The sequence below is a fragment of the Pleurodeles waltl genome, chromosome 10 (assembly GCF_031143425.1).
Source record: "Pleurodeles waltl isolate 20211129_DDA chromosome 10, aPleWal1.hap1.20221129, whole genome shotgun sequence".
Classification (NCBI taxonomy): Eukaryota; Metazoa; Chordata; class Amphibia; order Caudata; family Salamandridae; genus Pleurodeles; species Pleurodeles waltl.
In genome coordinates, this window is record NC_090449.1 from 417,205,077 (window position 1) to 417,222,657 (window position 17,581).

Below are 17,581 nucleotides of genomic sequence, written 5' to 3' on the forward strand. Positions count from 1 at the left end.
GTGCCAAGAAGTGTTAACGAAGAAAAACAAAGACATTTGGACACAGATCACCATTACGTAGTAATGAAATTCATACACTGCCTGCAGCAATCACATTAGTGTAAGTAAAACGCACATCAAGTTTACCAACTACTGGATGCATACATTAAGTTTAGAGGTACATGTTTTTATTGAATTTATAGCAGTGCCAATACCAAATACAAAACAAGCATTTGCAATACAATAGGTCTCACATTTGCTTGAGTGAAAGCTATTGGCGTTGTAAATGCATAACTGGACTTTTCTAGCCACATAAATTGGTCAACACTGACGTATAATTTGGTCCTCTCTGCCACATAGTACCAGTGACCCTGCATATAACTAAATCACTTCTATTTACCTTCTTCCTCTTTCTTCAGCAACAAATGAAAATGTTGCTGTTATTTATTATATTTTTTATTTCATTATTTTGGGCCCCCCCCAATCTAGTGTGGGGACCCAGAGATGACCTAGTCAGAAAGAGCACGTCGTGCGGTGAGTTACGGGCAAAAACATTTTTGGAAAAGGAATGCCCCACAAAGCATTATGGGGTGAGTTTCCAAGTGCAGCAAATATGGTAGTATCTTGACTGTAATACTCAGAACAGCCACTAGAGGACACCACTATAAAAAATAACATTTGTAAGAAACATGATCATGTAACTACATAGTCAGCCCCTAAAGGGCATAACCACACAACAGAATGGCAGAACATAATGAAGTGTAACCATATATGTAACCCCTAGAGGGCTTAGAGCCTTACACATTTTCAGGTCTAGCAGGCTTATTGCAATACTATCACAAACAAAGGCCCTGGTGAACGAGGGGTAGCACCCAGTCCTTAATTTGATCCAGTGTTTACCAGTCAGCAGACATGTTCTGCAAGTGGGAAAACTCACAAAGGAAGAAAGCAGGAACCCATAAAAGAGATACAAAGGGGAACAGAGTGTCTGGCAGTGAATTAAAGAGGCCAGGGGTGGAGTATGCAACCTTGCTATTCGGGGCATTGACATTTAATAGCATTGGAGTGTAATTATGTTGTATGATATGGATTTATATGGAGTGGTTTGGATTGAACTATGTGTTATGATATAGAATTATATGGGGTGGTTGAAATTATGTGGTGTCGAGTGGAATTATGTAGGTTTGAGTGAAATTGTGTGGCGTGGAATTGTTTGGCTTTGAATTGTGTGTGCCTGAATTGTGTGGCATTGAGTGGAGCTATGTGTATTGAAATTGTGGGGATAGGAATTATTTAGTATTGTCTGTAGTGGAATTATGTTGAGTGAGATTGTGTGTCATGGAGTGGAATTATGTGGAGTGGTGTGTGTTGTGGAGTGGCGTAAAGGGGATGTATGTGGCGTGACATTGATGTGGAATTTTGTGGTGTGTATTAGATGTATGTGGTGTGTAGTGGAATTGTGTGTCGTGGAGTGGAATTATGTGGTCTGGTGTGGAGTTATGTGGTGTGGAGTGGAATTGTGTGGACTGAACTTATGTTGAGTGGTGTGGAATTGTGTGGCGTAGAATAGTGTGGTGTTGTGTTTGACAAGGGCCAGTAAAGCAAGCCAAAATGAGTGAAATATAAGCAGGTATAGTACTTTTGCCAGTTATATATAAGAATCTGCTATTACTGAATGGCCAGTAAGGCATATACATTTTATAGCACATAAATCATATAAATCCTATGTATAAACAATGCTATAGGTGCAAGTGTGTGTTTAATACTAAAATCAAACTGGGCTTAGCATTAAAAACGGAGCATGACATGTGCACAGACTGCCAGCTAGCAACAAGGCACCATAAATATAATTTGGAACATACTGATGCAGAATAACCATAGTAAATGTATGTAGCGTTTTGCTAAATGTGCAACATGCGGTGCTGTAAATGGCTGATAGAGCATCAGAAATCCCAAGCCATTGTGACGAGACAAGATGACTGCACTACCTCACATTGTGTAAACGTCTGAACAGAAATTGGAAAATAAGGCTGGGAAAGAATTTTATTTTTATTTTAACAGAATGATAAGTCCTGCAAGCATTCTCGTCTCAAATTTCAACAAGCAGAGCAGCCTAAGAAGATTTATGGTACCAATAAAGGAGATAAGCAATACCATTTGTGCGACATGAGTGCTGGCAGGGAGGGGCCCTGGAGAGAAAGACTTGAGATGCAATGTGAGGCTAAGCATTTTTCACATCATTGTTTCTAGGTTTAGATACATTCTACCAGAAAGGGCATATTTTGGCTTTCGTGAGCAGTGAGCTAAATGATTGGGTGTTTCTTTCATAAAATAGACTTATTTTAGGAGCCAGAGGTCAACAAGGACAGCACTAGAATAAAGCAAAAACAAATGTCAGCAACATGAGAGAGGATGAGAGGAATACAATGCTGCAATAAAACACAGGCAGCTCCCAGTCTAACATACCCACAGTGAAAGGGAAGCACCAAAGAAATAACAAAAATAGCAAGTCACAGCAATAGATAAAGAAACCAAAGCGGAATAATACAGTAGCTGGTCACTGCTCTGAAACAGAAAAGGGAGGGAGAAAAAGGCAGAACTCACCACTAGCAAGGAAGAACTTTTAAAGGACACTGCAACCAACAAATGAAATCACTTTAAGCCATAAGAATTATACTGAAGGTATACACAAGGTCTAACACTTATGCTCGACGTAAAAAAGTCAAGAGAGTGGTGAGTATTTACTGCTAGTTTAAACTAGAGTGAGATGTCAATAGTCTGCAACGTTTGCTGTTTTCTACTGTGCTCAGACACAGTATAAACAGGCACGAGATTATACTAGCATATCGTTCTTATTTTGAAAGGTCGAAATTATAAATTCAAGCACAACATTTGCGACTCATAGCCAACTTAACCACACCACAACCCTCTGTGTTGCATTCACTAATGTGCGTGTGTGAGTACTGGGGTGTTCCCAGGTGGCTCTCTGGTATCTACCCCATGTATGTATGTATGAATGTATGTATATATATGTATGTATCTATGTGTGGGCATGTGTGTTTGTAGGTATATATGCATGTATATAGTGCAACAGTGTGCTTGAACAATGATGAGAGCACTGGGCTCGGATTCAAGCTGTTTTACAGAGAAGCAGGCTGACTTGGAGGGTTTTTGGTTGTTGATTTAGGAATCAATTAAGTTGCTTTTCTCTTTCACAATACCGCAGTGTCTGCTTCACAGGTTTTGAGTTGGTAACAACAGCCACATAGATGGCTGGCTGAAGACAGGACCTTCTAGTGCTGCATGAATGCCAGTTCCATAGATTGGGGATCTATGTCTGTCTGCATTGCCACGGTTCCAATCCCAGCAGGCCTACACTACCATAACCCTTGCAAGGTTGACAAATCAGTGCCATCAGTTTAGGCAACAGCAAACAAGTTATCAGTTCCGAGACTCAGAGACTGAACATATGTTTTACAAATACATAGGTTCTGTTATTTAGTAAGCTGAAGTACACCTTTGAAGAGTCTACTGTGCTCAACTTCCACAGAGTAACTGTCACTTTAAACATTCATGTGCAGTAACCCCTAGAAACCTGGCACGGTTTGAAATAGGAACTCCAACCAACAGAAGCCTCTCCCTCCACTACCCGACAAAAACAATGCATAATATCTCAAATAAGGGCATGTGCATTCTCCTTGCAAGCCAACCTAGAACACATTGCTACTTTTAATTAAAAAACTAAAAAAGCAATCACATTTCCCAATAAACAAAAATATTCTCCTTGGGAAACATGGAGTGCTAACAAACCTTTACTGCAGCAATTGAATACTGCCTGCAATCTACAAACTCCACGCACCATGTGATGCACAGTTCACATTTTTTTCAAGAAAGGGAGAGCGTTGTGGTAAAAAGCAGGGAGGATAGGCGAAGGGTGAAGCGCAGCTGGAAAACAACATATGGGACACAGAGGTAAGTGGAAAGCGGTTGGGAGCAAAGGCAGACGATAGACACGAAGCAGGAAAAACATGGGCACTCATGGAGTGCCTCACAAAAATGATGCAGATGCACAGGTGGAGGCACAGAAACAGACATAGAGGTGTAGACAAGCAATGCTTCACGGAAGGGACAAACAGCAAGCTGGACGGTCTAAATAAGAAAAAGAACTAGCTGATTCAAAGAGCCAGGGCTGCCATAAGCATGAGCGCGAAGGAGGGACACAGAAAGAAAAAGTAGTTTACTAGTCAAATGTATCGTCAATCATGCAATTATCCATATAATAGGAGAAGTCTGCAAGGTGGTAACCAAAGCGCCCCAAGGAGGGACAAACATAAAGCATTTTCCAATGATAACAAAGTATTTTTGAAAGGCAAGCCCACGAATGAGTGATAGTGATGGGCATGAAGTGGGCATGGTTAAAAGCCCACAGAGATTACAACACGTAGGAAAAGCAGTGCTTGCGCGCTGCTATGCTCGACCTAAAAAGGGACCCTTCAAATGGGGCGAATAGAACTACCCAGTCCAAGTCAGGCTCTCTATCCAGTGGCCTCTAGCCATACTTGCAGCCCCCCTACCCCCCCCCCCACACAGACAGGAAGCAGAGACCTATTTTGAGGTTGTACAATATCACTCCACCTTAAACGGTGTGTTGCATTAGAGCAATTTGGCACAAGGCTAAATATATCACCAATTGGATCTTTTAAGCCCCAATTAAGGTCTACTTGGAATTTGACTCATTTCTGTTTGGAAAACATGAAGTAAAAATAACAAGAAGGTAAATTCTCTACATTCTGTAACTAACAAGGTAAGTAACAGGTTACCTCTTTGCTCAGAATCGTTCTCATAGTAAATTATGGGCATCAATAATTTCTTGATAGCCATAAGATGGCAAAATCTATTGGGTAAAGATCTGGATCTCACAAAGTGCAGGGCTGCATTGTTTGGCGTGCCTCACGACTGTCTGTGCTACTTTTGTCCCTTCATAAGAACATAACAGAGTGCAAAAGCTACCCAATATGCCTAAAAGGAAGCCGGTAGCTGAGCACAGCAAATAAAAGCAGTTCACCAAGATCTCAGTTAAGCAATTATTCATTTTTTGTCTGGACAGTCATTCTGTTGCAATATCAAATCGTAAACAAAAGATGAAGAAACAATAACTGTTGCTGTTCAAGTTGGGTAGTTACTTTTAATCATTAAGTATGTTATTTTTAAATATAAGATATAATATATAATATACATAGTACTAATATGCAAGAGGGCGTTTGGAAGTAAATTGGTTGGTGACAGCATCAACACAATTTATAATGTCATGAGCCATAGGAGATGCGCTGAATAGTATAAATGATTTGCTAATTGGCTGGAGGCCTTTCAAACCACAGTGAAACTTCACTATTTTCATGGGCTATGGCTAAATAATAGAGATTCTGCGCTGTGTGATCAGCAGCTGTGGTAAATAGCAGAAAAAACTTCACTATTTACCCGGCCACTGGCTAAATGGTAGAGATATTCCACTGTTTGGCCAACGGCCCAGCAAATAAGAGAACATGTTACTATTTTCCAGAACACTGCCTAAACAGTATATATTCTACACTGTTTGGCCAGAAGTTGTGCAATTAGTAGAAACACTTCACTATTTACCCAGCTGCTGGCTAAATAGTAGAGATCCTGCACTGTTTTTACTGGTGGCTCTTCAAATAGCAGAAAAACGTCACTATTTACCTAGCCATTGGCTAAATAACAGACATGTTCTATTGGCCAGCAGTAAACAAACCAAAGAACTTCACTCCTTACCCAGTAGCTGACAAAACAGCATCCCATGTACAAGTAGGCCTGCAGCCAAATAGCAAACAAATGCAATTATTTATGTGGCTTCTGTTTAAACAGCAAACATTGTATACTGCTTGACTAAATAGCAGAAATAATGTACTGTATTGCTGGTGGCCTTGCAAACAACTTGAAAGGACACTTCATTATTGCTAACATGTTTTCTTCACCGTTCACAGGATTTGAAGTATGCTTCCTTTCTTATATTCCCTCAGGTAGATGGATCTTTTTGCTCAGTGAAGAGTGTGGTAACTATTTACAAACCCATACAGCTCATTTAAACACCATGACCCATGTGGCCATGGAAGAAAACTCCCATCAATAAAAAGTTTCAAAGCTTTATATTATTACCACAAAGCAAAAGAAAGTCACATAAATTGTGCGCAAAATCAAATTGTAAAGATAAATGAACACCGTAGGCTGACCAAATCTATGAAGCAAGTTTAATCTACTCAAAATCAACATTATTAAACATTCAAGAAAAATAATACATATTAATGAAGCAATCACCAGTGAGACAGAAACATGCTCCAGTTCAGACTTTACATACATTTGCTAAATCAATTGCACATATTCAATATTCAGGGATTGGGACATAGGTTATTCCTGCTACTAACCAAATTAGGACAAGCATGTGAGGAAGTGGGATACAAATGTGGGCAAAAGTCAAAAGGAAAAGACAAAAATAATTCAGAAAACACCTATCCCGGACTAAGTCAAACCAACTAAGAAAAATAAAAGAGTCAGATGTCAGCATGATAACTTCTACTCAGAAAGCAGGTCAGGTGAAAATAACTTTTGCATTAGAATATACCTCTCCTAGGTTCAGTATTTAATTCAGTTTTGTCAGCAATGCATGTAGATCATCAGCAAAGTGCATTAGAAACATCACCAGGGGGAAAGTGCAGAACACAGGCTGCACATGGAACCAGTATTATCCAAGGGGACAAGTTAACAGAACAAGATTCAATAGGAGACTGTCACTAAAACTTACAAGTTCTTCTCTTACTTGAAATTACTCAAATCAGTTTGATTGGTCCATTCGAGGAGTCCACATGATGCAAAAAGGGCAATGTCCAATAAAAATTAAAGCACAAGTCAAACTTGCAACATCTCCAAATGTTCCCAGGTTTTTCGTGTGAAGTCATCTCTCCTTTCCATGTGACTCCAATAGTTAAAAAAAATATAAATCACTTGTGGCAATCCACATTCCTTTCCATGGCACAAGATGTTTTTCTCCTTTCTCATGAGAACGGTTCCATTAAACAATAGTTGTACTGTAGCCGGGCGCTGGGACACCCAGCTACACAAGATGGCAGCCTCCTGCCTGACTGGTACCGCTGGGGCACCGCATGGCCAGAACCGGAAGACGCGCCCCTCGGGAATCCGGATATCCAGATTCCTGTTGCGGAAAAGAGTGGCGCGCGTCCATGGCGGGGAGAGGAGGACGTGGAGACCCAGGAGGAGAGAGATGACGCGGGAGATCCGAAGGAGAGGACCGACGTCGGAAGAGAAGAAAAGGCTGAGCTCGAGAACAGAGTACGGGGAGAGCGACGAGAAGAAAAACCCCACGCGGAGTGGAGCTACCGGGAGCAGCTGCCTCGTAAATGCGGTCCAGAAGAAGAAAAAAGAAACCCAGGAACACCGAGAGACCGCCACGTCTCTGGAAGGGCATGGCTCCAGGAGGTACAGTCCTGTTTCCACAACAGGATAAACGCTTGCCTCTGGAAAGAGGAGGGGGAGAGAGGGAAGAAGGGGGGCGAGGGAGGAGGAAGGAAGGGAAGGGATAAAGGAGAGTGAGAGTCGTCAGAGGCTTCTTGTTGGGTTTTCCCTTTCTGTTCCCTTATGGACACCATTGACCCTTGTTGTAAGTTCACTTAGAGGGCTAAGAGAAATAATACAGAGAATACCAAATTTCTTTTTGTTTAATAAAAAGGGGAATGACGGGTCACCCTAGAAAAACTTTGTTTCACTAAGGTGAATTACCTTGGATGGAAAAGAAGAAATTTTTTTTCTTTTCTTTTCTCTTCTTCCCTGCAATCCTTTTCCCTTCGTAGTCCACCTTAACCCACTCTTCCCAGATCCTCTCACGATACCAACCCGGTTTAAAGAGTTAAAAGCAAAGCCCCGACTTACCTTACCTTTTTTCCTTTCCCGGTTTCCCTGACAACAGCGTGTCTCCACGAGAACTTCAAAGACCTGAAAGAGAAAAGAAGAAGAAGAGAATGCTGCATTGAGAAGGAAGAAACTAAAAAAGACTGATAGAGAGGACTTGTGAATTATCAATGAAATATATATCTTTCACAAACCTACCCACTCAAGTCATTTTGTATGTCCTTACCGCTACGCCCACTGCCACAGTGGTGTCAGAAGTGGGATTAGGAAGAAGTGGTTGAATACAGAAGGACATACCCCATAACCAGGAACACCATGGAGGTAAAATCTACCATCAAAGACATGATCCAACAACTGGCAGAAGGACAACGTCACCTTCAGGTAGTGTGGGAAGCCCAACAAAGGGAGGCAAAGGGCGATAGAGAAGCCCTTCAAAGTGCCCTGAAAAGTCAGGCCACCATTATGGCGAATAATCAGTTGGTACACAAGACAGCCTTAAAGAAATTAACAGATACCATCGCCGCCAGCAAGGTCCATCCCAATGTCCCCAGTTCGGTCCTCCAAAAGTATCAGGAGGGGGAGGACCCCGAAGCGTTTTTCACAAACTTTGAGAGAGTAGCTTCCTTGGCTACATGGCCTGAAGAACGATGGGGTCAATATGTGGCCCCATTGCTAACTGGTACACTTCAGACCGCTTACTAGGCCGCTAATCCAGGCGGCACCATTCCATATAACGAAATAAAGAAGAGCATACTGGAACGTGTGGGACATGATGCAGAACATTACCGACTAAAATTTCGGAAGACAAAGTGGTCACCGTCAGAGGACCCCAGGACTTTGTACTATAGGGTAAAAGACCTAGGGCTGAAATGGTTAGGTCCGATTGGGACGGAACGAGAGGATGTTATCAAAGCTATTCTTGTCGAACAATATCTAGAGGCCCTCCCTGCCCTCACCCAAAATCGGATCTGACAACGTCCTAATGTAGACACCAACATGGCTATTGATCTGGCCTGCGCCTATCATCGGTCAACCGAGTTTAAACCAGGGCCTTCTAAGTTGCCAACCTCCTCTACTCATCCTCCAAATTTAACCTACCGCCCGTTGCCCGAAAGACAGTAGAAGGTGTCCCTTCTCCTCCTCGGACGGGTGAAAAACCACCTATGCAACAACCGCAATGTTATAGTTGTGGCGAGTGGGGTCATATAGCACGCCTATGCCCCCACAAAGAAGAAAAGGGCGAACCCATGGAGATCGGGATGACTAGAGGGCGCGTCTTATGTACCGGAAAGGTCAACCCTAAATATACTCAGGAGATAAAGGTTAATGGCCAGAACATTAGGGCTTTGGTGGATTCAGGGTGTAGCCAGTCTGTTATTAGGGCCAACTTGGTTGGTCACAGCATTTCACATCCCGAAAAAGAAGTCTCCATCTGCTGTACACACGGGGAAATGAAGAACTACCCATTAGTTTCGGTTCACCTCGAGTGGGAAGAGAACCAGAATTCAGTAACGATGGGGGTTATGGACCACCTGGTAGAAGAATGCATTATAGGCATGGACTATGTCCATTTCAGCGACCTACTACACAGCATAGAGAAAAAGAACCGACTAGAGACCTGGTGGACGGAAGTCCCCTTTTCAGAAACTCCGATAGAGGCCGGAATCCTACGGTATAGACCCAGCAAGAAGGAAAAGAGGGAAAAGAAAAAGCTGTATTTCATGAAGAAGGATCCAAAAGAGGGGCAAAGCGTAACCCTTTCACTCCTACCTTCATTCCGTAGCAGTCAACGGGAAGATCCCTCTCTCCAGCATGCCTGGCGAGCCGCTAATTCCGAGAGCACTTGTGAGGTGGGCCCTTATTTCCTTATAAAAAATGGGCTCCTATATGGAATCACCAATCATAACAATCACGATAAACGGCAACTAGTTGTACCAGAACCATATCGCATACAGGTACTATACCTAGCTCACAGTCAACCAGGAGGAGGACATTATGGTAGAGATAAAACTGAAGAATACCTATTACGACGCTTTTATTGGCCGGGAGTCTATGCCTAAATACGTCGTTTTTGTATAAAATGCCCTAAGTGCCAGCTGGTAGACCCCAGACTCCAAAAGAAAGCCCCGTTACAACCCATACCTATAATAAACGTCCCTTTTTCAAGGGTGGGAATGGATCTGGTAGGCCCTCTCCTTCCCTCCACAAAGGGATATACCTACATACTGGACCTTGGAGATTATGCTACAAGGTATCCTGAAGCCAATCCACTCTCCAGCATGACCACTAAAAGTGTGGCACATGCTATGATTGGGTTTTTCTCCCGGGTGTGTTTTCCAAACTAAATTCTAACTGATCAGGGGACTCCGTTTATGTCAAACTTAATGACACATATCTGCCAACTCTTGTGGATTAAACAAATCAAAACTTCAGTGTACCATCCACAAACAGACGGCCTCGTTGAAAGATACAACCGTACTCTGAAGTCCCTATTAAGGAAAACAGTCTCAGAGTCAGGACGAGTCTGGGATAAGAAATTACCATTAGTTCTCTACGCAATAAGATCCCATGTACAATCCTCCATGGGCCATAGTCCCTTTGAGCTGGTTTTTGGTCAGCAACCCCGCGCATTTCTGCACATGGCTGCCGAATTTTGAGAAGAAGAAGAGGGGGAAGACCCATATTAGAATACACTCAACAACTCAAAAATCAGCTGCAGACTGTCTGGGAAGACGTCCGTTCACATATGGAAAAGGTCCAAGGAAAACAAAAACGTTACTATGACCAAGGTACTAAGATGCGACAACTACAACTATACGATAAAGTTCTTATTTTACTCCCAAGCTCAGATAATAAATTACTAGCGAAGTAGCAAGGCCCATACAAAATAGTGAAGGCAATAACTCCAGTCACTTACCTGGTTGAGCTATCACAAAACCCAAGGAGAACACAGATATACCACATTAACCTGTTAAAGAAATGGGAAGAGCCAATTGTCCCCCTTCCTCCAATAGCTACAGGGTTTATGGTAACTCCTACTAAAACATTGGCTATAGAATTATGCACCACTACCCCAGATTCGAAACTGGAATGACCACAGGTCAGTCCCAACCTACAAGACACGCAACAACAAATCGATATACTTCTAAAACAGCATGCAAGGTTTTTTTCCTCGAACCCAAGGTGGACCTCACTAATACAACACTGGATCAAAACTCCAGAGGGCGAAATAGTTTGCCTCCGCCCCTATCGTATCCCGGAAGCCCGAAAACATCTGGTAGAACAGGAAGTAAAGAAAATGCTCCAAATGGGGGTTAATGAACCATCCATCAGCCCCTGGTGTTCTCCTATCGTACTAGTCCCCAAACCCGATGGTTCAATTTGCTTCTGTATTGACTTTCGAAGACTAAACGCAATATCCCAATTTGATACTTATCCTATCCCTTGGGTTGACGAACTGCTGGAAAGACTAGGTAAAGCCCAATATCTGTCAACACTTGATCTGACCAAGGGGTATTGGCAAATACCGCTGGCCCGTCGGATCGAGAAAAGATTGCTTTCTCAACACCCTCAGGACTCTACCATTTCACTGTGCTTCCCTTCGGATTGCATGGCACTCCTGCTACATTCCAAAGGTTAATGGACCAACTCTTGAGCCCTCACTATAAGTACTCGGGAGCCTATTTAGATGACATAGTTGTTTATAGCGACACTTGGGAAGACCATCTTAACCATCTAGATCAGATATTCCGCGTATTATTTTCGGCTAGTCTTACGGCCAACCCCACCAAGTGCCACCTGGCCTATAATAATATTGCATATCTTGGGTATTTTATAGGAGAAGGGCAACTCCGACCCCAAAAGAATAAGGTAGAGGCCATACACCAAGTATTAGTCCCAACCACCAAGAGAGAACTTTGCTTCTTCCTAGGCCTGGTGGGTTATTATAGGAGATTCATCCCGAACTATTCCACTTTGGCAGCCCCACTTACTGACCTATTACGGAAAGGACAACCATCCAGAATATCTAACCTGAACCCCGATCAACTGTCTAGTTTTCACACCCTAAAGAACTGCCTCACCACCGAGCCAGTCCTAAGGTTCCCTGACTTTGCAAAAACATTTCACCTCCACACTGACGCCTCAAATGTAGGGACAGGTGCTGTCCTTTTCCAAACGGATGAAGCAGGACACAACCACCCTGTCGTGTTCATTAGTAGAAAACTCCTACCTCAGGAACAACGGTATCCGATTATTGAAAGAGAATGCTTAGCCATCAAATGGGCCATTGAGAATTTACAGTATTACCTTTTGGGACATCCTTTTCTTTTATATACTGACCATGCTCCCCTCACCTGGCTATCTACAAACGAATACCCGTATCCTGCGGTGGTTCATGGAGCTCCAACCCTTTTCATTTCAGGTCCGTCATATCCCGGGTGGCCAGCAGTTTACGGTGGACTACTTATCCCGTTACCCGTTTAGCACGGAACTCCAACAGTCCCTTTCTAAGGAAGGGAGATGTAGCCGGGCGCTGGGACACCTGGCTACACAAAATGGCAGCCTCCTGCCCGAGCGGGACCCCGGGGGCACCACGGGGCCGGAACCGGAAGACGTGCCCCTCGGGAATCCGGATATCCAGATTCCCGTAGCGGAAAAGAGGAGCGCGTGTCCATGGAGGGGAGAGGAGGACGCGGAGACCCAGGAGGGGAGAGACGACGTGGGAGATCCAAAGGAGAGGACTGACGTTGGAAGAGAAGAAAAGGCAGAGTTTGAGATCGGAGTACGGGGAGAGCGACGAGAAGAAGAACCACACGCGGAGTAGAGCTAACGGGAGCAGCTGCCTCCTAAAGGCGGTCCAGAAGAAGAAAAAAGAAACCCAGGAACAACCAGAGACCGCCACGTCCCTGGAGGGGCGTGGTTCCAGCAGGTACGGTCCTGTTTCCACAAAAGGATAAACGCTTGGCTCGGGAAAGAGGAGGGGGAGAGAGGGAAGAAGGGGGGCGAGGGAGGAGAAAGGAAGGGAAGGGATAAAGGAGAGTGAGAGTCGACAGAGGCTTCTTGTTAGTTTTTCACTTTCTGTTCCCTTATGGACACCATTGACCCTTGTTGTAAGCTCACTTAGAGGACTAAGAGAAATAATACAGAGAATACCAAATTTATTTTTGTTTAATAAAAAGGGGAATGACGGATCACTCTAAAAAAACTTTGTTTCACTAAGGTGAATCAACCTTGAGTGGAAAAGAAGATTTCTTTTTTTCTTTTCTTTTCTCTTCTTCCCTTCAATCCTTTTTCCTTCGTAGTCCACCTTAACCCACTCTTCCCAGATCCTCTCACTATACTAACCTGGTTTAAGGAGTGAAAAGCAAAGCCCCGACTTACCTCACCTTTTTTCCTTTCCCGGCTTCCCTGACAACGGCGTGTCTCCACAAGAACTTCAAAGACCTGAAAGAGAAAAGAAGAAGAAGAGAATGCTGCATTGAGAAGGAAGAAACTAAAAAAGACTGATAGAGAGGACTTGTGAATTATCAATAAAATATACATCTCTCACAAACCTACCCTCTCAAGTCATTTTGTATGTCCTTACCGCTACACCCACTGCCACAGTGGTGTCAGAAGTGGGATTAGGAAGAAGCGGTTGAATACAGAAGGACATACCCCATAACCAGGAACACCATGGAGGTAAAATCTACCATCAAAGACATGATCCAACAACTGGCAGAAGGACAACGTCACCTTCAGGTAGTGTGGGAAGCCCAACAAAGGGACGCAAAGGGCGATAGAGAAGCCCTTCAAAGTGCCCTGAAAAGTCAGGCCACCATTATGGCGAATAATCAGTTGGTACACAAGACAGCCTTAAAGAAATTAACAGATACCATCTCCGCCAGCAAGGTCCATCCCAATGTCCCCAGTTCGGTCCTCCAAAAGTATCAGGAGGGGGAGGACCCCAAAGCGTTTTTCACAAACTTTGAGAGAGTAGCTTCCTTGGCTACATGGCCTGAAGAACGATGGGGTCAATATGTGGCCCCATTGCTAACTGGTACACTTCAGACCGCTTACTAGGCCGCTAATCCAGACGGCACCACTCCATATAACGAAATAAAGAAGAGCATACTGGAACGTGTGGGACATGATGCAGAACATTACCGACTAAAATTTCGGAAGACAAAGTGGTCACTGTCAGAGAACCCCAGGACTTTGTACTTTAGGGTAAAAGACCTAGGGCTCAAATGGTTAGGTCCGATTGGGACGGAACGAGAGGATGTTATCAAAGCTATTCTTGTCGAACAATATCTAGAGGCCCTCCCTGCCCTCAACCAAAATCGGATCTGAGAACGTCCTAATGTAGACACCAACATGGCTATTGATCTGGCCTGCGCCTATCCTCGGTCAACAGAGTTTAAACCAGGGCCTTCTAAGTTGCCAACCTCCTCTACTCATCCTCCAAATTTAACCTACCGCCCCGTTGCCCGAAAGACAGTAGAAGGTGTCCCTTCTCCTCCTCGGACGGGTGAAAAACCACCTATGCAACAACCGCAATGTTATAGTTGTGGCGAGTGGGGTCATATAGCACGCCTATGCCCCCACAAAGAAGAAAAGGGCGAACCCATGGAGATCGGGATGACTAGAGGGCGCGTCTTATGTACCGGAAAGGTCAACCCTAAATATACTCAGGAGATAAAGGTTAATGGCCAGAACATTAGGGCTTTGGTGGATTCAGGGTGTAGCCAGTCTGTTATTAGGGCCAACTTGGTTGGTCACAGCATTTCACATCCCGAAAAAGAAGTCTCCATCTGCTGTATACACGGGGAAATTAAGAACTACCCATTAGTTTTGGTTCACCTCGAGTGGGAAGAGAACCAGAATTCAGTAACGATGGGGGTTATGGACCACCTGGTAGAAGAATGCATTATAGGCATGGACTATGTCAATTTCAGCGACCTACTACACAGCATAGGGAAAAAGAACCGACTAGAGACCTGGTGGGCGGAAGTCCCCTTTTCACAAACTCCGATAGAGGCCGGAATCCTACGGTATAGACCCAGCAAGAAGGAAAAGAGGGAAAAGAAAAAGCTGTATTTCATGAAGAAGGATCCAAAAGAGGGGCAAAGCGTAACCCTTCCACTCCTACCTTCGTTCTGTAGCAGTCAACAAGAAGATCCCTCTCTCCAGCATGCGTGGCGAGCCGCTAATTCCGAGAGCACTGGTGAGGTGGGCCCTTATTTCCTTATAAAAAATGGGCTCCTATATGGAATCACCAATCATAACAATCACGATAAACGGCAACTAGTTGTACCAGAACCATATCGCATACAGGTACTATACCTAGCTCACAGTCAACCAGGAGGAGGACATTATGGTAGAGATAAAACTGAAGAATACCTATTACGACGCTATTATTGGCCGGGAGTCTATGCCTAAATACGTTGTTTTTGTATAAAATGCCCTAAGTGCCAGCTGGTAGACCCCAGACCCCAAAAGAAAGCCCCGTTACAACCCTTACCTATAATAAACGTCCCTTTTTCAAGGTTGGGAATGGATCTGGTAGGCCCTCTCCTTCCCTCCACAAAGGGATATACCTACATACTGGTCCTTGGAGATTATGCTACAAGGTATCCTGAAGCCAATCCACTCTCCAGCATGACCACTAAAAGTGTGGCACATGCTATGATTGGGTTTTTCTCCCGGGTGTGTTTTCCAAACGAAATTCTAACTGATCAGGGGACTCTGTTTATGTCAAACTTAATGACACATATCTGCCAACTCTTGTGGATTAAACAAATCAAAACTTCAGTGTACCATCCACAAACAGACGGCCTCGTTGAAAGATACAACCGTACTCTGAAGTCCCTATTAAGGAAAACAGTCTCAGAGTCGGGACGAGTCTGGGATAAGAAATTACCGTTAGTTCTCTACGCAATAAGATCCCATGTACAATCCTCCATGGGCCATAGTCCCTTTGAGCTGGTTTTTGGTCAGCAACCCCGCACATTTCTGCACATGGCTGTCGAATTTTGGGAAGAAGAAGAGGAGGAAGACCCATATTAGAATACACTCAACAACTCAAAAATCAGCTGCAGACTGTCTGGGAAGACGTCCGTTTACATATGGAAAAGGTCCAAGGAAAACAAAAACGTTACTATGAACAAGGTACTAAGATGCGACAACTACAACTAAACTATAAAGTTCTTATTTTACTCCCAAGCTCAGATAATAAATTACTAGCGAAGTGGCAAGGCCCATACAAAATAGTGAAGGCAATAACTCCAGTCACTTACCTGGTTGAGCTATCACAAAACCCAAGGAGAACACAGATATACCACATTAACCTGTTAAAGAAATGGGAAGAGCCAATTGTCCCCCTTCCTCCAATAGCTACAGGGTTTATGGTAACTCCTACTAAAACATTGGCTATAGAATTATGCCCCACTACCCCAGATTCGAAACTGGAATGACCACAGGTCAGTCCCAACCTACAAGACACGCAACAACAAATCGATATACTTCTAAAACAGCATGCAAGGTTTTTTTCCTCGAACCCAAGGTGGACCTCACTAATACAACACCGGATCAAAACTCCAGAGGGCAAAATAGTTTGCCTCCGCCCCTATCGTATCCCGGAAGCCCGAAAACATCTGGTAGAACAGGAAGTAAAGAGAATGCTCCAAATGGGGGTTAATGAACCATCCATCAGCCCCTGGTGTTCTCCTATCGTACTAGTCCCCAAACCCGATGGTTCAATTCGCTTCTGTATTGACTTTCGAAGACTAAACGCAATATCCCAATTTGATACCTATCCTATCCCTTGGGTCGACGAACTGCTGGAAAGACTAGGTAAAGCCCAATATCTGTCAACACTTGATCTGACCAAGGGGTATTGGCAAATACCGCTGGCCCCGTCGGATCGAAAAAAGACTGCTTTCTCAATACCCTCAGGACTCTACCATTTCACCGTGCTTCCCTTCAGATTGCATGGCACTCACGCTACATTCCAAAGGTTAATGGACCAACTCTTGAGCCCTCACTATAAGTACTCTGGAGCCTATTTAGATGACATAGTTGTTTATAGCGACACTTGGGAAGACCATCTTAACCATCTAGATCAGATATTCCGCGTATTATTTTCGGCTAGTCTTACGGCCAACCCCACCAAGTGCCACCTGGCCTATAATAATATCGCATATCTTGGGTATTTTATAGGAGAAGGGCAACTCCGACCCCAAAAGAATAAGGTAGAGGCCATACACCAAGTATTAGTCCCAACCACCAAGAGAGAACTTCGCTCCTTCCTAGGCCTGGTGGGTTATTATAGGAGATTCATCCCGAACTATTCCACTTTGGCAGCCCCACTTACTGACCTATTACTGAAAGGACAACCATCCAGAATATCTAACCTGAACCCCGATCAACTGTCTAGTTTTCACACCCTAAAGAACTGCCTCACCACCGAGCCAGTCCTAAGGTTCCCTGACTTTGCAAAAACATTTCACCTACACACTGACGCCTCAAATGTAGGGATAGGTGCTGTCCTTTTCCAAACGGATGAAGCAGGACACAACCACCCTGTCGTGTTCATTAGTAGAAAACTCCTACCTCGGGAACAACGGTATCCGATTATTGAAAGAGAATGCTTAGCCATCAAATGGGCCATTGAGAATTTACA